The 27,144-nt window shown below is 40.1% G+C and overlaps 1 protein-coding gene across 3 annotated transcripts in view; it reads left to right on the top strand.

Annotated features, from left to right (window-relative positions):
- LOC146785614 (arylacetamide deacetylase-like) overlaps nucleotides 1–27,144 on the top strand; it is a 441,998-nt gene that overhangs the window by 46,227 nt on the left and 368,627 nt on the right. Inside the window, exons 4-5 of one of the 3 annotated variants that reach the window (XR_014970704.1) lie at nucleotides 14,687–14,772; nucleotides 19,097–19,197. The exons of the other annotated variants lie outside the window; for them this stretch is intronic. The gene's annotated coding sequence lies outside the window, so the exon portion shown is untranslated. The remainder of the gene's footprint in view (nucleotides 1–14,686; nucleotides 14,773–19,096; nucleotides 19,198–27,144) is intronic. 3 annotated transcript variants of the gene reach the window in all.

Genomic DNA, 27,144 nt, shown 5'->3' with positions numbered 1-27,144 from the left:
AGTGTCTAGAATAGGAGTAGAGGATTCAGTCAACCAGGTTTTAATGAGCATAAGGATGTCTCAGTCGAAGTTAAGTATACAATCAGCTATGTCAGCTGTGTTCTTTCATGGCTGAGCAGTAGTTTAGCAATGTGCAATGCAGTATTGTTTTGGAGGTGGTTGAGGATGTATGGGAAATGGAAACTTGTGTTTGTTTTTTGTTGTTAATAAATCTAGTGCTGGGGTAGGATGGCATGATAGGGTGGGTGTTAATCGTCTTGATTTGTGCAGCGGGAAGAGTGTGAATGGCAGGGTCAAGGTTGTAGGTATCAAGGATGGATACTATATTGTCGCTTGATAGCTGTCTTACTAGCCCATCTGGCCCGGAGGCATTGTTAAGGTTGGGTGTGGATCTCCAGAAAGGTTGCAAGAACTCTGTTTAAGCAGGGATAGTGTCAGATTGGTCATTGGAGGCTAAGAAGTTGTTGGTCTGGAGGTGAGTTAGGTGTGAGTGTCACTTGTGCTCAGAGTTGGAGTTGACACAAACTAGTTTGCAAATGTAAGCTCAAATTAATTGTAGCTCAGACATTATAGTGTTGAGCATAGAGTTAATAAGAGGTTTTTAAGAGGTTCTTGGTTGGGGAGGCATGGGAGAGTAGAAGAATCACAGAGCGGTTGGGGAGTTGGCATTACTGAGGATCTTCATCAGAGGTTTAGAAGTGGTTGTTTGAGGGAGTGAGGGATGAGTTGCTTTTGTTGATGAGGGTAGAGATTGGGGGCTCTAAGGGATGAGAGGTGGTGCTATTGGATTGGTGTAGACGTGGGGGAGCATTGGTGTTGTCATTGTGAGAGGGAGTGTGCAGGGCGATGGTACTGCCTGTGTATATGTGGGTGACCACCACGTGAGAGCGTTGGAAAAGGGGAGAGAGGTGGGTGGGGAAAAGGAGGTAATCATAAGGGGAGGAATCAGGGGGAGTAGCAAGGGGACAGAAGGGGGGGTGGTTATATAAAGATTGTTCTTGAGGTTGGAAAGGAGATCACTGAAAATTTCCAGATTGTGATTTGAAGATTGAATGAGTATGCTGCCATTGTTATAGATAGAAATGGTGGAATTAACGTTGAATATCGATGAGGGTGCAATAGTACGTTTGTGGCCTTGTGGGATTTTCTTGGTGATAGTGGCATTTAGAGAAGAAGATTGGACTTTCTTCCATTTGGCACTCTGATTGGTTGAGAAGATTAGGTCATTCAGTTTGGTACCCTCGGTGTGGCAGACGTAAGGGTCGATAATAAAAGTTTCTTTCTTAAGGTTGAGGATTTTATGTTTGTTGTTTCTTATGGCATTTTTAGATAGGTTGGGTGGGTAGTTAAAAACGAGTTATTTCCAGTAGGAGATAGTAGGATGTTCAGCTTTCTGTCATTGTTAGGATGCATGCTGGGTGGAGGGAGCAGGGGTATATCGGGATAGTAGGTAAGGGCTATAGAGGGGTTATATCCTTAGAGAGAAGGAGAAAATAATCTTCATGGCAGTGACATCAACAAGTAACGAGAGGTAGATATATGGAGAAGTAAGCAGGACACGTGTCGGCTTACAGTGTAGTCAAAAGTCGGGGCATAAAAACTTTCTATCAATTACAAGCACGTCACGAGATTTCAATACATTATTTTAAAGAATATATTTTAAAGCACCTTGCACAACTGAACAGCCATCATGAACTTAAGATTAGTAGTTTGTGAGGTGAGAAAGGCACCACTAAAACATGATCAACCCATAAACAAAACCAACAAGCACATACAGGTGCATATGATAGAAACAAGCACAAACCAGATATTGCAATTCTTACCAAAAAGAGAGGCAGGACATTGGGTTTGAGGAAACTGACAGATTATGAGCAAAAGGAACATCCACTGCAGTAAGAGGGTCTGTTAGGCGATGGATAGCGAGATGGGTCATGTTTCAGGTAAACAGTAACAAATCAGGGCTCCCTTCTAAGGTGGACGCTTCCTTAATAGTTTAGAGATGAAGGCTCTCAGGCAGCAGAGAATCTTCTTTATGTTTCTGGTTTTGTGAAAGACAGTGTCCTGTATCATGTATCAGTGTCATGAATCTCCTGTAGTTCATAGGCATTGTCACTCTGTGGCTTTTTTGGGATGACACACGTCAACACATTTATTTTGTCAGTCCACATTGTCTTTCTTGTGTATCACTACTATTGGAGATATTCATCTCATCAGACCCCTTAATTCTTTGATGATGTTGAGTACCAGGAGGTTTCTGATTTCTTGTTCAATTGCTTCCTGTAACTGGAACGCTACCTTTCAGAGCAATTGAAGCAGTGGCTGTATGACTTTGTTCATGGGTATCTGCACTAGAGTGTCATTAATTTCACTTAAACCTATTACAATTATGAAAATTATTGCATAGCCAGTTGACTTGCAGCATGTTGTTTCTTTCTGAGTCGAATCATTTCTGCTATGGAAAATCTTCATATGCACAAAGCAGGCGTTCAAACCTGAATGGTTGTTCTAATGGAGGCCATCTTATATTTTAATGTTGCATCAAATAATTATAGCCAATGAAGAGGTTTCAGTATTGCCTACATGATCACAACATCACAAGCACATCATTTTCTGTTATATCTTTTTACTTTTTGCAGCAAACATCACCTTTAATGATGCTTCACTGTCAGCTTTGTGTGAATGTTAACTTTCATGTCATCTGCAGCATACTTCTTTGTTGATTAGGAGATGTATTTTTGTGGCATGATAATGAACAGTGACCAGTCCTAGAGTTGTAGTGCACAGAAACACATTAGACAGTGAATCAGTACTTCCCCATTCAGCACATATATGTCTGCCTCTACTTTTTCCCCATGTACGTATGCATGATTGTGACATTTCCCTAGCAGACTAGTCATTTGGCTGTGGCCCAAGCACATATGTGAATGTTGAACACTTCTAAATGGAGTTTGTGTTTCATCGTTGCTAATTCTTTGGAGCCCATTACATCCCTGTGCCAGGTTGACTGCCAAAGCTTTTTGTAATGTGTCTCTGTATGATAGCATGAAGATGTAGTCCTCTTCTCAGCATAATGTTGATTAATGTTATGCTGACAAAAAATATGTTTGTTACTTTTTCGCATGACTTGGAGCCTATGGTGTGTACTTTTGTCTTGAAGGTTTTTTCCTTAAGCTTGATAAGTATAAGGTAGTACTGGGTGTCCTGGAATTATTTTCAGGACCGTGATGAACTTAGCTTGAAAGTGATTATGTTTGCAAAGCCTTTTCAGACAATGAAGATGGTTTCAGATTTTCTTGCTATTGTATTTTCATCATGTGGTATATTTGAAACTGTGTTTTCCATTTTTAATACTTCTGTTACTCTATATCTGTCAGGGAACTTTTTGAAGGGATTACCAGTCTTTTTTACATTCATCGATAGCTTCAATAAAGTCATCAACATTTCAATTCGCTAGGTATATCTTAGGCTACATTCTGCCACTTGATACAGTTAAATTGGGATGTGCTTTATAGCCACAAATCTTCATCATCATGAGACCTCTTCTACTACGACAGTTATGCTACAAAATACACAATATTAATATCAGGATACTTGTTTCCAGGAATATACCTACATTGGCTATCATTGGGCTTCAGTCTTTCACTGTCCAGTAGTATGTATGTGAACTTGTTGAAACTGTTTCACAGTGCCTTAGGCAGCTGTATAATTTAGTTGTAAAATAAACGGCTTGCTCTAGGAGATGGCTAAGCAAGGCAACATTTAGTCAGTTACTTCTAGTAATGGCAATGATATTCTTCTTGTAATAACCATGATTTGCTTCTAGTAACGGCCATGAAAAAATATGACAGCAGGTTGAGATTCTGTGTCTATCGAAAAATATATCAATAGATATTTTCAATTTCCCAACATTAATGCGTTGATATTGATTATGGTGGGCTAAAGATTCTTCACTGAACTTGGCCTTGTCTATACAGTAACATATGTTTGCATGATAATTCCTAAGCTCTTACTCTGTTTTTTGCCATAAAAGTTGTTGTTTTCTCAAAATGATTAATTATTTTGAAGAAACAGGGGCAACATAGCATATCAGAAATTTGCTGTTGGGAGCATTAGAGACTTCAAATTTGACTTTTTTGAAAGTAGAAAAGTAGGTTCTATGCTAGGGAAATTGAAAGTTGACTCATAATAATACAGATGGTTGGGACCGTCCTAAAAATATTTAGTGGATGTCTTTCGAACTGCTCCAGCGCAGAAGAAAAAAAAATAAACTTAGATCATTCACTGGGCAACCAGAATACTACTAAACATTCAGAACACCAACTGAACTATGTTTGAATAGTTAAAAAAAAATGTGACTTTGAATGGGATCAACCACATGACAATGCTTTCACATGGGTAAAGAAAGACAACTGAGATGCACAATAGTAAGATTAGTTTGTTTTAAATATAATACTTATTGCAACTGTCGATGCCAGCTCGTATGGGCTGAGGCTTATTTTCTTAACTCAGTGGCAGGGAGAACAGGATTCAATGGTGTTAAATAGGGATGGACAGGGATTCCCTGTGGTATAAAAGGAAATATTAACTTGGTATGTGGATATATGAATATTTGTGTTCATTTGTTTGGAGAAGTTTATTTATTCTAAGAGTTTATTATAATCAGTTGATTCATGTTTTAATTCCAAGTGTTGCAAGCAAGGTTTTCACAATACTTCACTAACAATTTGGGTACAGGAGTGGCAGTCTGCTTGTCTTTAATACCGATTTGGCCTAAATAGGACTGTGTGGGAGTGAAAGAGATTAGTCTGTGTTTTCTGCTGTAGAAGTATGTATCAAATTGGAGATGGATGTGAACAAATGCTGCAGATACTGTTTTTGCAGCACTTGGAAATGTACGGTTTGCAGATAGAGATGTGTGTATGAATCGTTAAAGGCATTCTGGAAGCTAAAGAAGGAGTTACAGTAGATATTTTGACTTTTGAAGAATTCAGACAGATTTCTAGCTGCAGCGGTCGTAATGAGTGATTGGATCAAAATGGCTAAAGAAGGTTATGTGGAGTAGTCTTTGATCAATATTTGATTGTTACAGTGATATTGCTGGTCTGGAATGGATAAGCAATTTGAGGGGTAAGTGGAGAAGACTGATGGGTGGAAAGAGGGGGGCAAGAGGTTAGAGATGAGAGAACCAGGTAGTATGTCAGTTCCTCATAATTTTTTTGAGAGGGTTGGATTACATTTTGAACAAACAATGTATTGTTTACAAGTTGACCAACGACTTGCATTTTAGCTGTTAATCTATCCAAAAGAATTGGGATCACATCTCTGAGAGAAATATTTACATTGCGTAGATTTTGTAACTCCAAGGGTAAGGGAGTTGTGGTGTTCACAATATTAAAGTTTTTCTTTATCATACCCAGGCCATTTGCCACTATAGCGGGGTAATTAGATGATTAACTGTGCTTTATTAAAGTTGTTGGTGAATAGGCTGCATGTGATGGAGATGGTTCTAAGTTGATGATGGCTAATAAGAGTATGAAGTTTAAAAGGACAAGGATTGCTGACAATTTATTTGTTGCAGGAATGCCTTGCAGTAACAGGATTGAATATAAGGTGGCTATAGTGGCTGAGGTCACATTGTGTAGAGTGGTGCAGTGAAAATAACAATTTAAAGGAAGCTATAGAGTGGATTGTTCAACTCTGGTGTGCCGCTGGTGTCTGAATAAATCAGTTGGAATTTAGGCGATTTTGCAGAATGGAGAAAGGTGGACAATTTTAATAGTCGGTTAGTATGAAAAGAATGGAATTAGTTTGAGAAGAATGTGGAGGGTCATGGAGAAGAGTTCTCTTGTTTAAAAGAATGGGTGTAGTGATGGTAAATGTAATTGCTGGTGAAGCATGAGGGAGAAAAATTGGGTACTGCAGGATCTGAGGAGGTCTGTCAGAGTAACGTGAGTGCCTATACATTCAAAGGAACTTTATAATTGTAATTGTTTTAGAGGAAGTTTATGAATAGGTCCATGTCATTAGGTGGTATTTGTATGCCTTATGTGCCCAAATAATGTCAGTTGTGTCATGTTTTGGAGAGCTAGTACTTGTATATGGTACCATGGGTACACCAGGCCTGTAAATTAAACGTTACTAGTGGGCAGAAGCACTCATTGTGCCACCCACTCTTTTCAAACATGTCTCATACCTGCCATTTCAGCCTGTAGAGCAATTTTAAACTTTCATTTCGATCTGAAAGAATTACCTTTTCAGACAGTTAATTTAGCGCAAAAGCAGTTGAAAGGATTTACATGAAATTTGGCAGGATTATACATTATGGTGCACAGAGGATCATTTTTGGCTACTGCAGGTCAGTAGGATAATATTATTTTTAAATTATAAGACATTTAAAATTAGTGGTATCTGTGACAGTGGTACTTTTGCGGAATTTTGCGAAATTTTGTAAAGCTACCGTGGTACATGGTGATAACAAGTCATTATCTGATTGGGTAATGATTCCCTTTACAAAAGCTTAAAGCAGCTACATTGTTTTAGGACCACTTTGATGGTGTTCATGCTTAGGGCCTTAGAAATAGGTTAGTATTAGGTTTTATATTTTTTCTGTATCTATTACAACTTTGGAAAAGTTGTAATAAGTAGGGAAAAATAATGATTTGTTTCTATATATATTTTTTCTAATGATATAGGGTACCGAGGTTCTAACTAGAAAGTACCATGGCACTTAAAAAAACATAAAAATCAAAGAAAATTTTTAACTAATTGAAAAGACACTGTAATATACTTTGTTTCACAAATGTAGTGTAGTACTGTGTGCCTGAAATTTGGAACATATTTAATTCAATAAAAAAGGAGCACTGAGTACTGCGGAAATACCTAAGGAAACTTCCTAAAAAATATGGTATTTACAAGGTACTAGCACTGTACTCTGTAAACGTATTTAAAAATATGTAAAAATGTATAAATACATTTCTCTACTTATTACCACTTTATTAAAGTAGTAATAGGTAGGGAACTACAATAAAACCTACTTCTTATCTAGATCTAAGGCTCTAACACAGAACCAAAGTATAGTAAAAACAATATGTTGCCTTTAAAAACAGCTATTACTCAATTATATACTGGTTTATCATCTCCATGTACCATGGTATGCTGCAAAGTTACCACAAAATACTGTATCCCCAAAATATAACCAAGGCCTAGCTGCATTATTGTATTGCGGGACCTTTGTATCACGCATTTTGTCGCAAAGGAAACCTAAAACTTAAGTAAGTTTAACAAAGCAAAGCAAGGTCACCATGAGTGGCACTGCATTGCTTGGTGAATCTGGTGAAACACATGGAAGCGCAATTCTCTGTTTACATTTCTCTGCACAGCATACTCTATATTTCTGCTAAATTTCACATAGATCCATAAGCCACTCAACTGTGCTCCACTACAATATTCATCACTCCACCCTATGGTATTCCAGTATATTCAACTCCTGTGTACATCACTTCACTGTACTCCACTCCACTCAGCGCAAAACCACTTTACGCCACTCAACTATACTCTATTCACTCTATGCCACTTCAATCTGCACATCTCCACTGTATGAGACTCCACTCTATGCCACTTCACTCTATGCTCTTACACAGTACGCACCACCACTCTATGCCACACCAGTCAATGCCACTCCACTGTACACCAATCCACTGGACGCTACTCCGCTATACGCATTCCATGATAATCCATTACACTCTACGCCACTCCACTGTATAATAACAGTCATCCTGAGCCCAACAGTACCCCGCAATCGTATTAAACAATTAATTCAGCAATCATAATAATTATTATTACCACTCCCAATTTCATAAAACATTCACCCCAACAAATACACACATACTGCAATGCCACTGAATAAGTGGAAGCTTACTTACTAATAAGGTACTTTCAAACGTGCAGAAACTGTTTGGACAATGTTGGGTTGATCCAAATCCCAATGGGGAAATACCACAAATTGGTTTGCACCTAGTGTGGAACCACACACAAAAATAGAGAGAATTTTTATATATAATTTCAGTGGTCAGGGAGGTCTGTAATCCACCCTTATCTCAAGCTGTAGCCCTATATGGATGCCCCTAATAGCGATGACTTACTTGTTAATGCACCCCTCTTTATGCTGAAGAATCTATTTCAGGAACGGCTGTATATATCCAAATCCCAGTTGCAGGATACAATGTACTGATTGGCACCTAATTTGGACCACATATAAAATGTTTGTCAACGGTCAGAAGAACCACCCCTATTTGATCATTCTTAATCTAAATAAAAGTTATTCTCCTATGATTCTATGTAAATCTCACCCACCTTAGGTCAAAAGATTCTCAAAGCACTAGATTAAAATATGGCTTATTCCAAGCTTCCCTTCTTCAACAGGAGCGGCGTGGCCGTAATTGGAATCTAGGTGGGTTAAAAATTAAAAAAAAGACTGAGTTGATAGTCCGGCCTTTCTCAAAGCACAAGTTCTATTACCACAGAAGGGATGGGCCACTCACTTTCTTATTGACCACATCTCTTATAGCTCCTTCGTGTGCTACAGTATGGTTTTTATCATAACTAGAAAGATAAAAACCAAAACAACCACACATGTAAATATGTCCTTATACTTTGATAATATCAAATATTGCCCTACTCGGGAAGTCTCATGTCCTATCTATCGGGTTTATGGTCCTCATACTCAGATAATAATAAATATAATCTTATCATAAAACTATTAACACTGCTTGAAGACATTTCCTGGTATTCATGGCCCAATACTCTTCCCTTCATATTAATATCAACAGGAAGTGCTCACTGCTACCCCCCAAAATGTCAGTATGCAGACTAAGTATCAGGATATGCTCGCTGCTACTCTCCAATATTTCCATATGCAGACAAAGTATTTACCTGTCTGCAAATCCAGTCAAGTACACGCGGGGTATTTTTACATTCTATTAATTTCTAATTCCCTTTAAAGATGGTCTCCGGGTGTAGCCTCCCACCTCAGCACTTACCTCTAAAAGAAAAACTGGCGGCGCTCCATGTGTCCGTCCTCGTCAATTGCCAGATCAGTAAATGTATCGCGAGAACCGGACATTTTATAAAGACCTCGTCTTTTACCTCAACATGCCCTTCTCACGTCATTACAAAGGCTCCTTACATCGATGCATGGCCATATTACTTGACCTGCATCTAAACCCGTGTATGATTGAGATTACTGCAGCCATATTGAATATGAAAACTTTATTAAAAATGTTACTTTGAAACAATCGTCAAAAGACGCGCCTCACGCTATTGTTTTAAAAGTTACAGAAGTCATTTGGCAACCAGCACAACCTATTCTATATAAAGGTAAATAGCGATGTTCTGAGCTATAGTATATAGGCCAACTATACTACACAGAAATCCCCTTATATCAAAAAAAATATGAGAGAAAGCATATTGCATCTATATATCAACGGAAAGGCATATCTGGAAAGAAACCTCTCATATTGTCCACATCATGAAGAAATGCAACCAGAGATATTGGAGATAAACAGATTTCCAATTATTAATCTTTCTCTGAGAACTCTAATCACCATAGAAAAAGAAGTCCTCGAGAAAGGATTTAGCTTTGCCCCAGCACGATACTGAACAGGTATGAATTTGAAAAATACCTTAAGGCACTGTTTTAAAAAGTTAGGCTCAAAAAGTTTTTGGAGAATAGAGAATGTCCTGTTGCTGAGAATGTTTCAGGCATGAAGCCTAACTCTACATTTACACCCTCATTGAATTTAGTTGATAAGAACATTGAGGTTTTTGAGAGAGTGGTCGAGATAGAACTTAAGAAAATTCTTTACCGCTCTAGCAGTAAAAAAAGCATTAATAACAATCTCTCAAAATCCAATAGGGAAGCATTAAGATCTTTGCAGAATGATACCGGTATTACGGTCAAACCCACCAATAAGGGCGGGGGGGTCGTGGTATTCGATGCTGAGGATTACAGAGAAAGAATGCTAAAACTATTGATGTTCCCGGAACATTACATTAAGGTCCCCCACAGTAGGATAGAGAAGTTAAAAAAGGAGCTTGAAGTGCTGTTAAATACAGCTAAAAATGAAGGCTGGATCTGCGAGGAGGAATATAACTTCCTATATAATAGCACTCTGATTATACCAGCCATATATGGACTACCAAAGGTCCACAAAGACCTTACTAATCCCCCATTGAGGCCCATTGTAAGCAGTATGGGTTCCCTTCTGAAACCCCTCAGTAAATTTGCTGACTTTTTTTATCAAGCCATTGGTGCAACAGCAGACATCCTATCTTAAGGATTCTGCACATGCCATTTCGATCTTTGAGGGTAAGGACTTCAACAGGGTGACACAATTTTGGGTCACCCTGGATATTGAAGCCCTTTATACAAATATACCTCAGGACGATACCATTAAATTGGTAAGGTCACTATTAGAAAGAGTAGATCTCCATGGTGGCAGCATGGATTTTATTTTGTACTGTATCACAATGGTGTTGAAAAACAACCTTTTTCTATTTGAGGAGGACCTATTCCAACAGGTGAAGGGTACCAGCATGAGAGCCTCCTGTGATCCCAGCCTGGCGTGCCTCTATGTGGGTGGGATTGAGGCTAAGCATGTCTTCAAGGAAGCGGCACCTTTTTTTGAGAACGTGAGTCATTGGTGCCATTTCATTGACGACATAGTCTTCATATTGGAAGGTAGCCAGGACTACCTTGAGGATTTTATTATGTGGTTGAATCTGGGCGATCCTAATTTGAGATTTACATCTCAATTCAGTAAAGAAAGGGTCAATTTTTTAGACATCTGTATCAAGGATAATGGTTGGAATTTGTCAGTGGAGCTTTTTACTAAGCCAACCAACAAAAATATATTACTACATTATGGAAGCTTTCACCCCAAAGCCTAAAGGGATAATGTTCCCTTTGGGCAATTCCTGTGATTACGCAGGAAGTACTCCTCTATTTGTGACTTCAACAGACATTCAGATGTTCTTAAACTGAAATTGAAGGATCATGGTTACTCTAAAAAATTGATCAATCAATCATATAAGCGAGCCAAGTACTATGGTCGCGATTATATGTTGGATCAGAACAGAGTTAAAGGTCAGGACCCCAAGAAAGATAAGATAGTGTTTGTGAGTCAATTCTCCGAGTGAAGTCATCAAATCAAGAATATTGTAAATAGAAATTGAAACATTTTAAATGACGGACAAGAGTTGAATCTAGAAAAGCCACTTTTTGCCTTCAGGAAAAATAGAAATATTAGAAATTCCTTGGTGAATACATATAGAGTTCCAAAAATGGACCTCCAAAGTACACTGCAAGGCACTAAGGCAATTGGCAATCACAAATGTGGCATGTGTTCTATTTGTGAGCACTGCCTGGAGGCACAAAGCCTCTACTTTAATGGCCAGAAGATTAAGTACAACAGCCTTAATAATAGCAAAAGCAAAAATGTGGACTATCTTCTCATTTGCCCATGCGGGCTAGGCTACGTAGGGGAAACAAGCCGTGAACTGAGAGCAAGGGTGCTGGAGCGTAAGTCGGCCCTTACAACACTGAAAGAGAACGCACCACTTACCAAGCATTTCTCCAGGTTAAACCACAGTTGAAGTGATCTGAGGTGGTTTATAATGGAGAAAATCTTGGGAAATAGGAGAGGGGGTGATCTGGATAAGAAGAGGAAGCTTAGAGAACAGTGGTTCATCTGCAAATTAGGGACGGTACAGAATGGCTTGAATTCCAGAGAAGACTGGATATCAATAATTTCCTGACATGCACTCCCATTTGTCTAGCTGCAGAAATAGAATTAACAGCAATCAGGTACCTTAATATGGTGAGAGGCTTAGATTTGGACAATATGAGAGGTTTCTTTCCAGATATGCCTTTCCATTGGTACATAGATGCGATATGCTTTCTCTCAAATTTTTGTTTTATATAAGGGGATTTCTGTGTAGTTTAGTTGGCCTATATACTATAGCTCAGAACATCACTATTTAGGTTTTTATATTATAGGTCGCGTTGGTTGCCAAATGACTTCTGTAACTTTTAAAACAATAGCGTGAGGCGCTTCTTTTGATGATTGTTTCAAAGTAAAATTTTTAATAAGGTTTTCATATTTAATATGGCTGCAGTAATCTCCATCATACTCAGGTTTAGATGCCGGTCACGTAATATGGCCGTGGATCGACGTAAGGAGCCTTTGTAATGACGTGAGAAGCGCACATTGGGGTAAAGGACGAGGTCTTTATAAAAGGTCTGGTTCCCACGATACTTGTACTGATCTGGCAATTGACGAGGATGGACCCATGGAGAGCCGCCAGATTTTCTTTTAGAGGTGAGTGCTGAGGTGGGAGGCTACACCCGGAGACAATCTTTAAAGGGAATTAGAAATTAATAGAATGTAAAAATACCCCATGTGTACTTGACTGGATTTGCAGACAGGCAAATACTTTGTCTGCATATCCAAATATTGGAGAGTAGCAGAAAGCATATCCTGATACTAAGTCTGCATACTGACATATTGGGGGGGTAGCAGTGAGCACTTCCCGTTACAATTAATATGGAAGGAAGAGTATTGGGGCTTGAATACCAGGAAATGTATTCACACAGTGTTAATAGTTTTACAATAAGATTATATTTATTATTATCTAAGTATAAGGACCATAAGCCTGATAAATAGGACAGGAGACTTCCCGAGTAGGGCAATATTTGATATTATCAAAGTATAAGGACATATTTACATGTGTGGTTCTTTTATCTTTCTAGTTATGATAAAAACCTACTGTAGCACACAAAGGAGCTATAAGAGACGTGGTCAATAAGAAAGTGAGTGACCCATTCCTTCTGTGGTAATAGAACTTGTGCTTTGAGAAAGGCCAAACTATCAACTCAGTCTATGTTTTTATTTTTAACCCACTTAGATTCCAGTTATGTCCACGCCACTCCGTTGAAGAAGCGAAGCTTGGAATAAGCCATATTTTAATCTTTTGACCTAAGGTGGGTGAGATTTATATAGAATCATAGGAGAATAACTTTTTTTTAGATTAAGAATTATCAAAAAGGGGTGGTTCTTCTGACTGTGGATAAAGTTTCATAGGTGTTCCAAATTAGGTGCCAATCAGTTCATTACATAGTGCAACTGGGAATTGGACATATACAGCCATTTCTAAAATAGATTCTTCAGCATAAAGAGGGGTGCATTAACAAGTAAGTCATCGCTATTGGGGGCATCCCTATAGGGCTACAGCCTGAGATACGGGTGGATTACAGACCTCCCTGACCATGAAATTATATAAAAAATATCTCTCTTTTTTGTGTGTGGTTCCACACTAGGTGCAAAACAATTTTTGGTATTTCCCCATTGGGATTTGGATCAACGCAACATTGTCCAAACAGTTTCTGCACGTTTGAAAGTAGCTTATTAGTAAGTAATCTTCCACGTATTCAATGGCATTGAAGTATGTGCGTATTTGGTGGAGTGAATGTTTTATGAAATTGGGAGTGGTAATAATAATTATTATGATTCCTGAATGAATTGTTTAATACGATTGCCGGGTACTGTTGGAATCCGGCTGGCTATTGTGTTGGTATCATAAACTGAAGTTTTTCTTTCTCTTCTCTCTTTTTTTAAATTTTTTAGAAATGGTTGGTTAATTTAGCATAAGCAAAAACCAAAGGAAATGATGGACGGAGTGTTGAAGACATGGCTTGGCAGTTCGGGCTGGACTGTTCCCATGAGGCACAGGGTCAGACTGATTTGCATATGGCCATGTCTGAACTGGGGTGGCAGAGTGGGCTAAAGAACGGTGATGGATTAAATCCAGATCAGTTGACTGGGGGTGAGTGCTTGCAATGTTCAACACTCCGTCCATCATTTCCTTTGGTTTTTGCTTTGTTCGCCATAAGTTGGCAGGGTATGCTCAGACGTGAGTCCCTTGCTCACTTTGCCACTGGATTCAAGCAAGCCTGGCTGAAGACGGCTGAAATGCCAGAAACCGTTCCTAGGAAGCTTGTTTCTGGTCCAGGGAAGACATGGCTTGGCAGTTCGGGCTGGACTGTTCCCATGAGGCACAGGGTCAGACTGATTTGCATATGGCCATGTCTGAACTGGGGTGGCAGAGTGGGCTAAAGAACGGTGATGGATTAAACCCAGATCAGTTGACTGGGGGTGAGTGCTTGCAATGTTCAACACTCCGTCCATCATTTCCTTTGGTTTTTGCTAATTTAGCATAAGTTCTATGTATAAGATCTTTTTTATAACCATTTACTAATTAAAATGTATGTGTTTTCGTTATAGATGCCTTGATGCAATGAGAGTACATCAAACCGTAGTCTTGTAAAAGAGGGTTTAACCATAATAGACCTTTGAAACGCGTCAACGCTTGCTTGCCATAAATCCACTAACTTTATGCTACCCTAGATGTTGCTGGACTGCAGTGCATCAGGGTTCATTTGTACAATTTGTAGTGATGGTTGTGGTGCTTTAAGATAAAGATCAATGTCTGTTTTAACTCTTGTGTTGTGTTTTTAACATTATTTTATATTGTTATTGTGGCACTCTTGTTGAAATTATTATATTATTTTCTTTCTTGTTTTGTATTTTGTATGAAATGTTTCTTAATTTTGTATAAACTGTGATTACAGATGTACAAGCTGTAGGTTTATGTGCCAATACGTTGTGAGAATTGGTCTGAACAGTGATCCCTTGGGCTGGATGATGGGTGTTTGAGGTATGATTTTGTGCTTGGTGAAGTGTTGTTAAAGTTTTTAAAGTATTCCCAGAGGACACTTTTGTATAGTTTCTGTTTGAACCCCAGTCCTTTGGGTGACCAAGGGTCCCTCTCTGTTTCATAAAAGAGTACTCATGATTACTGCCATGTATCTATATGCTTGCATATATTTACTGTTTCAGCACCATGGTAGAATTCTGCCTTTTATTTACCCTGCTGGTGCTTATAACCTTATATATCTGTTTCTGTCTAATGGTTGTTTCAGCACTTCTGTTTTATACTAGAATGACGCTGGTTCAATAAATGCTTATTGAAAACGTCTCCACAGTTTATTCTGTATATCTCTCTGAGACCGAGTGAGCACAAGTGACTGAGCAAAAAGTACTGAACTGTTTCCATGATCCCTGAGGGGTCAGGGTTGTCATGTTCGATAGTTGCTAGAAACTATTTGCTCCTTGGTAAGGTTAGGGGGCTTATAGTAGCACTGTGAGCTAGCTGGTCTACAGACTAACATATCCTTTGGGGGTGTCAGGAATCAGTCTGGACACCAATCCCTTAGTTTATGTTGTCTAAACGTGCAGATCCTACATAGATTTGAAGGACCTACACAAAAGTACTCCTATCCATCCTTCACTACTCCACTGTATGCTACTCTACTGTCCAAGTTTGTACTCAACTCTATGCATGTACACTCTATTGCACAACAATTTTAATTCTCTCTATACCAGTTTTCAACACTATATGAAGCAGACCTACACTCTACTATATGAGATGCCACTCCAGTTTATAGCAGTTGCACAACTCTTCGCTACACCACTTCAATGCAAGCCATCTCACTTTACGGTAATCCACTTTACCCTCCTCCAGTCAATGCTACTCCACTGTACACCACTCCACTCTAAGCTATTCCACTCTTCTACACTTCACTGTACGGTATTCCACTGTACACTATTCCACTGTCTGCTGCTCCACGTTACTGTATTCCACGCTACGCCACTACAGTGTATGCCACTCCAGTCTATGCCACCCCACTGTACAAAACTGTCCTCCACTCTATTAACCTCCATTCTATAAAATTCTACTACACATTATGATATTCTATGACACTGTACTCCACTCTGTCCCCATACACTCCACTGTCCAATTCTGTGCTGCACTCTCTGCCAATGAACTCCCGTGTACAACACTCAATTGCGCTACCCCACTCCACTCAATGCCACTCTACTCTACGACTTGCCAATACACTCTGTTATGCTATACTCCACACTGCATTATGCCTTTCCACTCGACTCTACTCCACTGTAAGAGACTTTATATCTCACTCTGCGCTACTGTACAATGATCCATTCTACACAGCTCTATTGTTTGACATACTGCTGTACTCTATGCAGCTCCAGTCAATTCCAGTCTATGCCATTGTACTCTATAACACTGTATGACAATCCACTGTACCACACTGTACAACACTGCACTGAACTATACACCGCTCAACTCTATAAATCTCAACAAGACTGTAAGCCACTCTACTCTGCAGTAGTCTACAATTATTTCCAATGCTGTACAACACACCACTCTACTGTACAACACAGTACTCAAATGTATGATACTTTACTCATCTGTATGCTACGCCACTCCACTCTACCTCACTTGATGCCACAATAGTCTACGGCAAGCCGCTCTACTGAATGACACTTTACTCGACTCTACCCTAGCCCTTTCCAATGTACTCTACTCCACTATACTCCATCCTACTCTACTTTTTCCCACTCTATGCCACTGTACCATACTCCGCTCTACACTGTTCTACTGTCTGACAATCCGCACCTCTGATTGCAGCTTCACTCTACAACACTGTACTACACTCTATCTCACTCCATGACACTCTACTCCATTCTTTTCCCATCTACTCTACACCACTGTACTACACTCTATGACACTAGATGATACGCCATTCCACTCCTCTCTACGAATACGCTATGCTACTATATGACACAGCATTCCATTCTACAACACTCTCTTCCACTGTACTCTCTAGCACTCTACTCAACGATACGCCACTCTATGGCATTCTACTTCACCCTACTCCACTTTAAACCTCTCTGGTCCACTCTATGACAGTTTACCACACCCTGATCTACTGCACAACATACCAGTCCACTGTACAACTCACCACTCCAGTCTACAATACTTGGCTCCACAATATGAGAGTCCATGCCACTACACTATATAACACTTTACTACACTGTGCGGTATACAACTCCCTCTCCTCTACTCCAGTCTATTCCACTATACAATACTCCACTCTATGACAATAGACTTTACAACAATCTCCTCCACTCTACTGTACAACATTCCACATTACAACACTCTAGTTGACGACACTGGACCCTATGATTTGAAACACATTTTTATTAAACATTAAAAAATATTGGAATCCAATGAAAAACCAAAGGTTTAAGCTTAATTATAGTTAGGAAAAATGGTTTTCCCTACACACACCAAACTTAAACTACCCAAACCTTAAAAATGTGAAAGATATATTTATTAACCTCAAGAATCAAAATGTTGTTAAGGTCCCTCCTCCTGCCGCATCCATGTGATATCTGTCCTACCCAAACATTTCCCTTAAAAAGAGGTGCATTAAAGCATTGATGTTATGTTGTATTATTTTCTGCATTTTGATCATTCTAATTTTGTCCTTTTGCACTTTAAAGTTTATGGGTTTTGTCACATTTTGCTACAGAATGTATGGAATTAATGTCATCACTCTACTGCCACATTTCAATGTAATTTTTTGTTTTCTATGTCTGTTTTTTCTTTTTTTTTGTCTTGAAAACAACCAATAAAAATATTTGAACTAAAAAAAATAATATTGGAATTCAATGTAAAACCAAAGGTTTAAGCTTAATTATAGTTAGGAAAACGTTTGTTCCTACACACACCAAACTTAAACTACCCAAACCTTAAAAATGTAAAAGATACATTTATAGCATTATTTACAATTTATCCACCCCCTTCAAATTATTATAAGTAGTGAACCCACTTACAGATGCTTTTTAGGTCACTAATCAGATAACACTAACTATAACTTGCCATTCTACCATGCACTGTGTTCTCACTAATAATGACATTCCACTATTTGAGAATCTCTGCCACTCTACTGTATGACACTGCACTTGACAACACTGAAGTGTAGTACCCTCTACTCCATTGAACTTCACTTTATGCTACTACACTCTACAACACTCTCCTACATTCTGTGCCAGTCTACGACACTCTACTCGAAGGCACTCCATTGCACCACACTCCATTTACAACCCTCCAGTCGGTGACATTCAAATGTACAACACAACTGTTCAATATGCCACTTCGACATGCCACTACACTGTACAACATGCCAGTCCGCTCTGCGATACTCTACTCCACTATATGACACACCACGCCATTCCACAGTATAACACCTTCCTCCACTGTATGCTACGTCACTCTATTCAACTCCACTCATAAATACTCCACTCTACGACGCTAGATCTACAACACTCTCCTTCATGGTACTGTACAACACTCCACTTTAAAACACTCCCATAAATGACACTCCACATTACGATCTAAAACACATTTTTAGCAAAAAAGAAAAAAAAATAACATACCATTAAAAAACGAAGGTTACAGACAATCTATAGTTAGAAATACTTTGTTTATTCTTTCTATACAAACCTAACTTATAATAAACAAACATTGAAAATTATAAAATTATACTTATTACTTAAATTTATAATTTATGCAGAACCTTCAAATTATTATAAGTCCTGCACCTCTGAACACAGTTTTGTCACCTCACTCCCCTCACTATATTAACTATAACTCATGCCTTTTCAATGAACTGGTTCAATCCTTGCATACTACATCATTTACAGCATGTGAAATCATAGCATTCATAACTACACATTTAACCTCTCAAATGGCATCATTGGTCACAACACAGTGTATGATAGAGTGATGAAGTATAGTTAGTGTTGTCTCGATAGCAAGCTGAAATGTGTCTGTAATGAGGTGTGCTACTCATAATAAGTTGTAGGATTTTTAAAGTTTGTGTAGTTTGTTTGGTTAGTGTAGGGAAAATAAAAGTTTTCCTAACTTTAACTCTTTAACTGAGGTTTAACTTTTGTTTTTATTTTATATATATATATATATTTTATCACAAAGGTGCCCAAAAGCTTCGGAAATGCACACGATAGCAGACGAACTTGTCAAGGTTCATTTAATTGCAATGCACCAGCGCTTTAACATTCTGAAATAATTATTTTCTCCTTACGCGTTTCAGGCTTCATCGCCCTTGTTCACAGGATTGACAAGCAGCAAAACAAACAGCCTTGATTCTCCGTGCATTTAAATACTGTCCTGCCTCTTAATTGGACTGCTCGGGTGAGTTCGAGTAAATTGCATTGTGGAACATGGTGTTCCCAGGCTTCAATCACACCCACCAGTGGGTTTTGTTTGCTGTTCGAAATTTTGTCTGTATTGCCTTTAGTGGGCCTCAGAACATTGCTGCTGGTGAAAATCGTGCTGTCTGTTATCCCGCAAGTGAGTTTAGGAAAGTTCCAGCCTCAGCGGTCCTTATTTTCTAGGCGGTGCCACTTCCACGACAGGACTGCCGTTCAAATATTTTATCACAAAGGTGCCCAAAAGCTTCGGAAATGCACACGATAGCAGACGAACTTGTCAAGGTTCATTTAATTGCAATGCACCAGCGCTTTAACATTCTGAAATAATTATTTTCTCCTTACGCGTTTCAGGCTTCATCGCCCTTGTTCACAGGATTGACAAGCAGCAAAACAAACAGCCTTGATTCTCCGTGCATTTAAATACTGTCCTGCCTCTTAATTGGACTGCTCGGGTGAGTTCGAGTAAATTGCATTGTGGAACATGGTGTTCCCAGGCTTCAATCACACCCACCAGTGGGTTTTGTCTGTATTGCCTTTAGTGGGCCTCAGAACATTGCTGCTGGTGAAAATCGTGCTGTCTGTTATCCCGCAAGTGAGTTTAGGAAAGTTCCAGCCTCAGCGGTCCTTATTTTCTAGGCGGTGCCACTTCCACGACAGGACTGCCGTTCAAATATTTTATCACAAAATTTTGAACAGCAAACAAAACCCACTGGTGGGTGTGATTGAAGCCTGGGAACACCATGTTCCACAATGCAATTTACTCGAACTCACCCGAGCAGTCCAATTAAGAGGCAGGACAGTATTTAAATGCACGGAGAATCAAGGCTGTTTGTTTTGCTGCTTGTCAATCCTGTGAACATGGGCGATGAAGGCTGAAACGCGTAAGGAGAAAATAATTATTTCAGAATGTTAAAGCGCTGGTGCATTGCAATTAAATGAACCTTGACAAGTTCGTCTGCTATCGTGTGCATTTCCGAAGCTTTTGGGCACCTTTGTGATAAAATATATATATATATATATATATTACCTACTGGCGGTCGCCAGTAGGTAGTTATAGTTAGGACCCCTTTTCCATAGGAAATCCGCAACATTCTATTTTGAATAACTTTGGCGCCGGTTGACGAATCCTCGCGAATTTCTCAAAATAGGTGGGGCGCTACGCTCCGCTCCTACCCTGAAAGTCTCGGGGGGATTCGTCAAGCGGGGGCTGAGATAAAAGGGGGGTCCCAAAACGCGTTTTTCCCATGCATTTTTCCATAGGACCTTTAGACAGGGCTACAGCCCGAACGGCTGAACAGAATTACTAGAAATTTGGCAGAGAGGTAGTCCCTAGGTCAAGGAAGTGCCTTTTGTAGGTTTGGTGTAAATCTGTTCAGTAGATTCTGAGAAAATAGCTTTTAAATCAATATATATATCTGAGCCAGCTTACGGTACGCTTACCGTAAGCTTACCGTACGCGTACGGTGGCGTGCGCGAGCGCGATTCTGATTGGCTGTTACATCTAAGTAAACATTTGAATCGGTCGAAGCCAGGAAGCGGCGGCCGCCATTTTCACTCTCGCACTCTGAGGGGGGGCTGTAAACAAAGGCAAAAAACATATAAAGGGGCTGTTTAGACAGCGCCCATGCACATAGCCATGTTAGTTGAGTCCTCAAAGATCCCCTAAGGCCAAAAACGGTAAATTTTTATTTTTTGAAAATTTCGCCGATTACGCTTACCGTACGCGTACGGTGCGCTTACGCTAAAAATGTTAATTAAAAAAAAAAAACACTCTCTGTGCATGGCGTATTATTGTCATCACTTACAAATTAAATTTAACAGATTACCTATCACAAGGAAGCGCATAATATGTCCTCCATGTGCGCACGGTGCGCTACGCGCACCGTGTGCCCACCTTGCGTGTACGGCACTAACTGCGTAAAGTGGGCGCGCGGTGCGCGAAGCGCACCGCGTGCTCACTGTGCGCGCACGGTGCGCGAAGTGCACCGTGCGCGCACGGAACGAACTGCGTTAAGTGGGCGTGCACGCCACGAATGGCGTAAAGTAACTTAGCATTTAAAAAACCGTACAAATTCACTGAAAAAACCATAGGTTTCACACACGTTATAGTTAGGAATTAGCATTTAAAAAACCTTGCAAATTCACTGAAAAAACCATAGGTTTCACACATGTTATAGTTAGCGGAAATTTTACTGATAAAAAACCAATGAAATTCCCCCGTTATAGTTAGTGCAGGCAACTATAACTCACGCGACCGCAATCTTCTGCTGATGACATATGTGTCTTTATGAAAAAAAAATATTTGTAATATATGTATAGCTAAAAATGTATGGAAGAAGACATGGGCAAATAAGTGTCTAAATACAGTATTAGCATCAGCAGAGGATTGCGGTCGCGTGAGTTATAGTTGCCTGCACTAACTATAACGGGGGAATTTCATTGGTTTTTTATCAGTAAAATTTCCGCTAACTATAACATGTGTGAAACCTATGGTTTTTTCAGTGAATTTTATATATATATATAGATATAATTTATTTAATTTTTTTCAAAAAATAATAGTGCGGCACTCCTCTTGGTGATGAGATGTTATTTATTTAAATCGTGTCCTTCTCCTACGCGTTTCGAACCATAGTTCCTGATCACGGCAGTGTATTGAACATGTGTAATACACTGCCGTAATCAGGAACTACGGTTTGAAACGCGTTCCCACTGTAAACAGGACATTTGAGGAAAGATATACATATATTTATATATATATATATATATATATATATATATATATATATATATATATATATATATATATATACACACAAGCATATAAATCAACTTTATTTCAGTTTATGAAAACCATAAGGGCAAGGTGTACAAAGCAAATAAACAATATTCACATTAAATAACAACTTACAAAAATACAACCATATTACAATTCATCATAAGATATTATGGTATAAAAACATTTGGAAAACAATTAAAAACTTAATAAAATATAAAAATGACACTACTTCCGAATAAGTGATTACTATCTCCTTGGACCCAAGCACCAATTAAGATATGCTTAGCTTATTTAATCTAAGTTTCCATGCCCAACACAGATTACTAACAATCTCAAAGCCCTTGTATTTCCTACTGTAACATCTAAAAATTCTGCTCACGTCCCAGTAATGTGTAATATACATGAGCTTGAGGACTGGGAACGAGCTATCTCCAATGATGCAAACCATATACATTACCTAGTTAGGTTTGCTTTTCCATTGATGGACCTTTATTCCTGTTGGACCAATCTTCACAAAATTTTCTAGAAACAAAGTCTATCCAACTCAGCTCCTGGAAAGCATTGGAAAGTGTTGGAGTGATCCATCAAGTGGGGGCCCAAAAAAATGGGGGTTCCCAAAACAAAAAATTCCCATGCACTTTAAATAGACTTCTCTGCTGAACTGAATTACACCAAATGCGACAGGAAGCTAGATCTTGGTCAGCATTGTGCTTTTTGAGATTTGGTGTAAATCAGTTAAGTAGTTTAGTAGTTTTTGAGATATATAGGGTCAACAAAATATAGATATTTGGATGGTTGTGCTTGCGACAGTCTCTGAGAATCTTGCGGAGCACCAAGTTAAAAATAAAGCATTCTGAATGTCCCAGAAAACGTTATTTCAATTGGGCCATCTCACTCCCACAGGTATAGTCTGATTCTCTGCCAGCCACATGAGAAAAATGTTGTTGGAAGCCGTTACAGGACTTGTGGACTTAGGCCCCTGTCTTCAAGTTCTAAAAGAAGAAAGATATATAGAGACAGGGTGCGGATAACCTGACCCCCTATGCCCCAAGGGGGACACAGAGAGGGACCCTGAGTCCAAACAAGAAAAAAACAGCAAAACATGTTGCAATCCCACATATTTGCTATTAAAAGCCCCGGTGAGGCTACCCCAGGGCTGTGTTTAATGTAGGAGAGGGGGCTGCATAGCCCCCCTACCCGAGCCTCCAGTGGTCCAGGGAGCCCACGCCCAGGGCCAAAAATAATATTCTTGGAAAGGGGAATGCATAGCCCTCTCCTTGAGCTGGTTTAGCCCTTGGGGAGCCCACCCTAGGTCAAATCTTATTATTTATAGGGAGAGGGGATGAGTGGCCCCTCTCTCCAAGCTATCAGAGGCCCCATGAAGCCCACCCGTGGGGCCAAATAGAGCTTCTATGGTGAGGGGGGCTGACTCATCAGCTAAGTCCTATTGTGCCCCCCCAAGACATAGCAGTTTACACTTCCCACCGCAGCATGGGCAGGGAAACCTGTATTTGCTCTAGCTTAGTGGGAGCATTTTCAAATCTCCCGCCATGCGGGAGCAAACACCAAATCCTTTCCCAGCGGGTGAGAACTTCAAAAATCAAACTTGTTCCTGCTAGCTGGGAGCAGACTTTAGATCAGTGATGCGGGCAGAGAAACATCTAAATATTGCTCCTGCCTTCAGGTAGCACCATTATTAGTTGCTACCTATGCGAGGGAGCAATTCTGGCTCCCGCAGGATGAAAGGAGCAGACTGCAGTTGCCAAGGCCTTGGGGCTCCACAGTGGCCTCCAATTACAGTGTTCTTGTTGGTACCCTGGATGAGCACCAGAGCATAAACAAAATGGAGGAACGAGGGCTTTTAAGAAACAGGTACAGCATACATGACCAGTAGAATGTAGACCAATAGTGGTATGCAGTTTCTAACGAGGGGAAGAAAGGGGGGAAAAGGAAGGAAGGGACAGGTAACCAGGTAGGAGAAGGGCTTAAGAGGGGAGATCTCCAATAAGCAGCAAAGGCCCTCACATACCTCTAGAGATGTCATGCTTCATCATAGGGCAGCTCCTCATTGATCCGGCGCTGCAATGCCCAACGGGCCCTGCAGGGGTGCTCTTTGCCGGAAGCCAGGAGGCTAAATGTGTGGAGGTGGAGGGTCAAAGGGTGGTGAGTAGAGTGGATGCAGAACGTGTGTTAAAAATAGCTTTGAGTGCTCCAGGGCACCGTTTTTAGCTGGACAATTATGCTATAATTAAAAACCAAGACTACAAGAGTCTTGGCTAGCAGGGGGAATTCGACCTGCTCTAGCTCATTGTGTGTGGTGATGAGTGTTGGTGGTTAAAAGGTTGACATGTTTTACGTCTTTAACTCCTAGTGGATGTGCAGTGTTTCTTCAGGACCAGGGAAGAAGTAACCTTATCTACTCTTACATGTAGGAGACGGTCATAGGGTTATCCAAAACAGTACCGTTCCTATTAAATGGAATAAAGTTAAACCAAAAAAAAGGGGGCAGCTTGAAAAGCCAAGTGGTTCGTCCTTCTAGCGAACCTCTGGGGGGGTAAATAGGGGCTTCAACTAGGACATCCAAGGCCATCCACAACAGTGGTGGGAGTGAATAATCACCTGCTCGGTGTACTCCTACGTGGGACCTACCCACGGCCGGGATCCTGGGAAGAGCACCAGAGCTCCCACCCTTTGTTGAGGGGGATGGGATCCCTGGGGCCGAGATTGCCCAGGTAGGAGGGATGTGTGCTCCCCTCCTCCTACAAATATTACTGGTCCCAGGGTAATGTGTCCCTGGGGCCGTAATTTGGCCCCCTTCCCCGAACATGCATACTGGGCCCTGGGAATGGGGATAAAAGAGTGGCCCTTGGGAATGTAGTCCCCAAGGCTGATAATAGCCTCGGGAGGGAGGTTGCGTGGCTCCTCTCCCCTTTACTAAAAGTAAGAAATGGCCCAGGGGGATGGAGTCCAGCGTGGGGTTGACTGTATGGGGATGTTGGCTGAAGGCCTGACCCTTGAGCTGTGAGTGGCCGGGGGCTGCATCTCTGTATGGTAATTAAGTATTACCGCATGTAAAAAAAACTTGAGATTCACTGACAAAACAAAAATTTTAAGTAATCTTATAGTTAGTGGTGATAAAAGAATCAGTTTTGTTTTAAACAGAGAAATTCAATGGAAAATCAAAGGTTAAAGTAATGTTATTGTTAGGTGAATTTGTATATGACAACATTAATGTTTTGAAAAACACAGAAGTACACCAGTTATAGTTAGCAGCACTGTCATGGGGACATACATCACCATATATAACATTTTTCATAATGGGCATCCCTGGACAGGTGCTGTGTGATCTTGGAGGATGTGCCCTGCATAAACCCACATTTATAACTCATATGCATTTGTGTGGCATATCTGTGTGCTTTCCAAGTGTGCATCTGATTGTGTGTGAGCTCTAAACCCATATCGCTTGTGTATAGCTATAGTCTGGGCCTGATGATTATCTCATCAGCAAATGAGTTACCCAGACTGGGCCTGATGATAACACAATTAGGAAATGTGTCGCCAGTCATGGTATGTGCTGGTGATTACAACTTGGAAATGAGTCACCAACTAAGCAGCCATCTTAATCAGACCAGGACTTTAAAGGCACTCCCCACCTGCACCTGGTTGCTAGGCAATCAGGAATTTGTGAGGCCTCAGTTCCATCTTTGGAGTAGCTTCGGTCATCATTGGACTAATAAAGGCAAGTCGAGGATCTTGAGTCTGCAGTGGACGTGGTTGTACTATGTCACTAGTCTACAGTGGACGTCAGCATGTTATCCTGTGTCACGGAACTGAAGTGTACATCAGTGCATCTTAAACTGTACAGTAAGTTGTGTTGTCAGTCAAGCACCCCCAAGGGGGCATCTTTAGCGCTTTGCAACAGAATCTTGCCACAGCAGCTCTCAGCAAAGGTAACAGGTCAGTACATACAGAACTACAATTGCTAGTGCGTATGACACTGCCATCATCTTCTCATGCCCAGCTTGCTGCAATGTTTAGGGATAGCCACCAGGGATAGTTGAAGGGTGAAGTAACCCAATGGTTTACCTGGTTCAGGTCTGGACAGTTTATTATTGTGAGGCACGTGTGTAAGGTGCCTTATAGTGCTCTTGGGTGGGAGAAGGGCTTCATTCCTTCAGACTATTATTTTGTGACTTAACTGAAGGCAACAGCCTGCCATCCTTCAGAGCCAAGATCCTATGATACTTGCTTATCTGGTTCCGTGAAAAGTGCGCAACACATCCTCACCACCGACCTGGTATTATGTCAAGAGAGACGCCAACCAGGCAACCACTGAGTGCATCTGAAAAGTGCTGACTATAACTTGTGCCCCTGCCATGCACAGCTAATGACCTCACATATGACATCACTCTTGACATGTTCTATAACATCATTTATGACATCACAGTTGACATCTCAAAGGACATCATGGATGACATCACTGATGACATCATCCAAACATATTTTATACATATTGCTCTGTAAATGGGTATACCATTAAAGCTATGAAAGTAAATGCAAATTAGCTAAGAATAGATTCAAACGTCTTTACTACTATCATACATACAACCCCCATTGGTAAAGCAAGCTTGACATATTTTCAATAGTACACAAAACAAATGAGAGGGGCCCCTTAACCACCAAAGGAGTAGGGCACCAAATAGACCATAGTCTAAAACAGATCCCCTTTGGGTACACTTAAAACAACAGAGCAAAAACACGCATCACATCCAAATTATCACCAGAACATACCACCACCATCAACAGGCCAAATGTGTACAAAGTATAAAAATATTTTATTTAAAACTTATCGAACAATAATCAAGAGCAAAATATCATTATACAATGTTAAAAAGAGATAAAAATATACACATAATTCAATCTACACAGTTGATCATAGGGAGAGTCTGAGTCTACAAGAAAGATACTTTCTATTCATCAAAAAGGTACATACATTAGATCCAGATCATTTGTTCAACACATATAATTGTTGTGCATTGGGCTTTAGCAAGAACAAATCACAAATGTCACCACAATCTACAGTGTGCCTTTACACAGTTTGCGTCGACGCGTTTCGGTGGATGTCACTGTTATTGATTATTGTTCGATAAT

This window comes from Triturus cristatus, chromosome 11 (genome assembly GCF_964204655.1).
Source record: "Triturus cristatus chromosome 11, aTriCri1.1, whole genome shotgun sequence".
Taxonomy (NCBI): domain Eukaryota; kingdom Metazoa; phylum Chordata; class Amphibia; order Caudata; family Salamandridae; genus Triturus; species Triturus cristatus.
The sequence above is the reverse complement of the archived record's forward strand: the minus strand, read 5'-3'. Positions and strand labels throughout refer to the sequence as shown.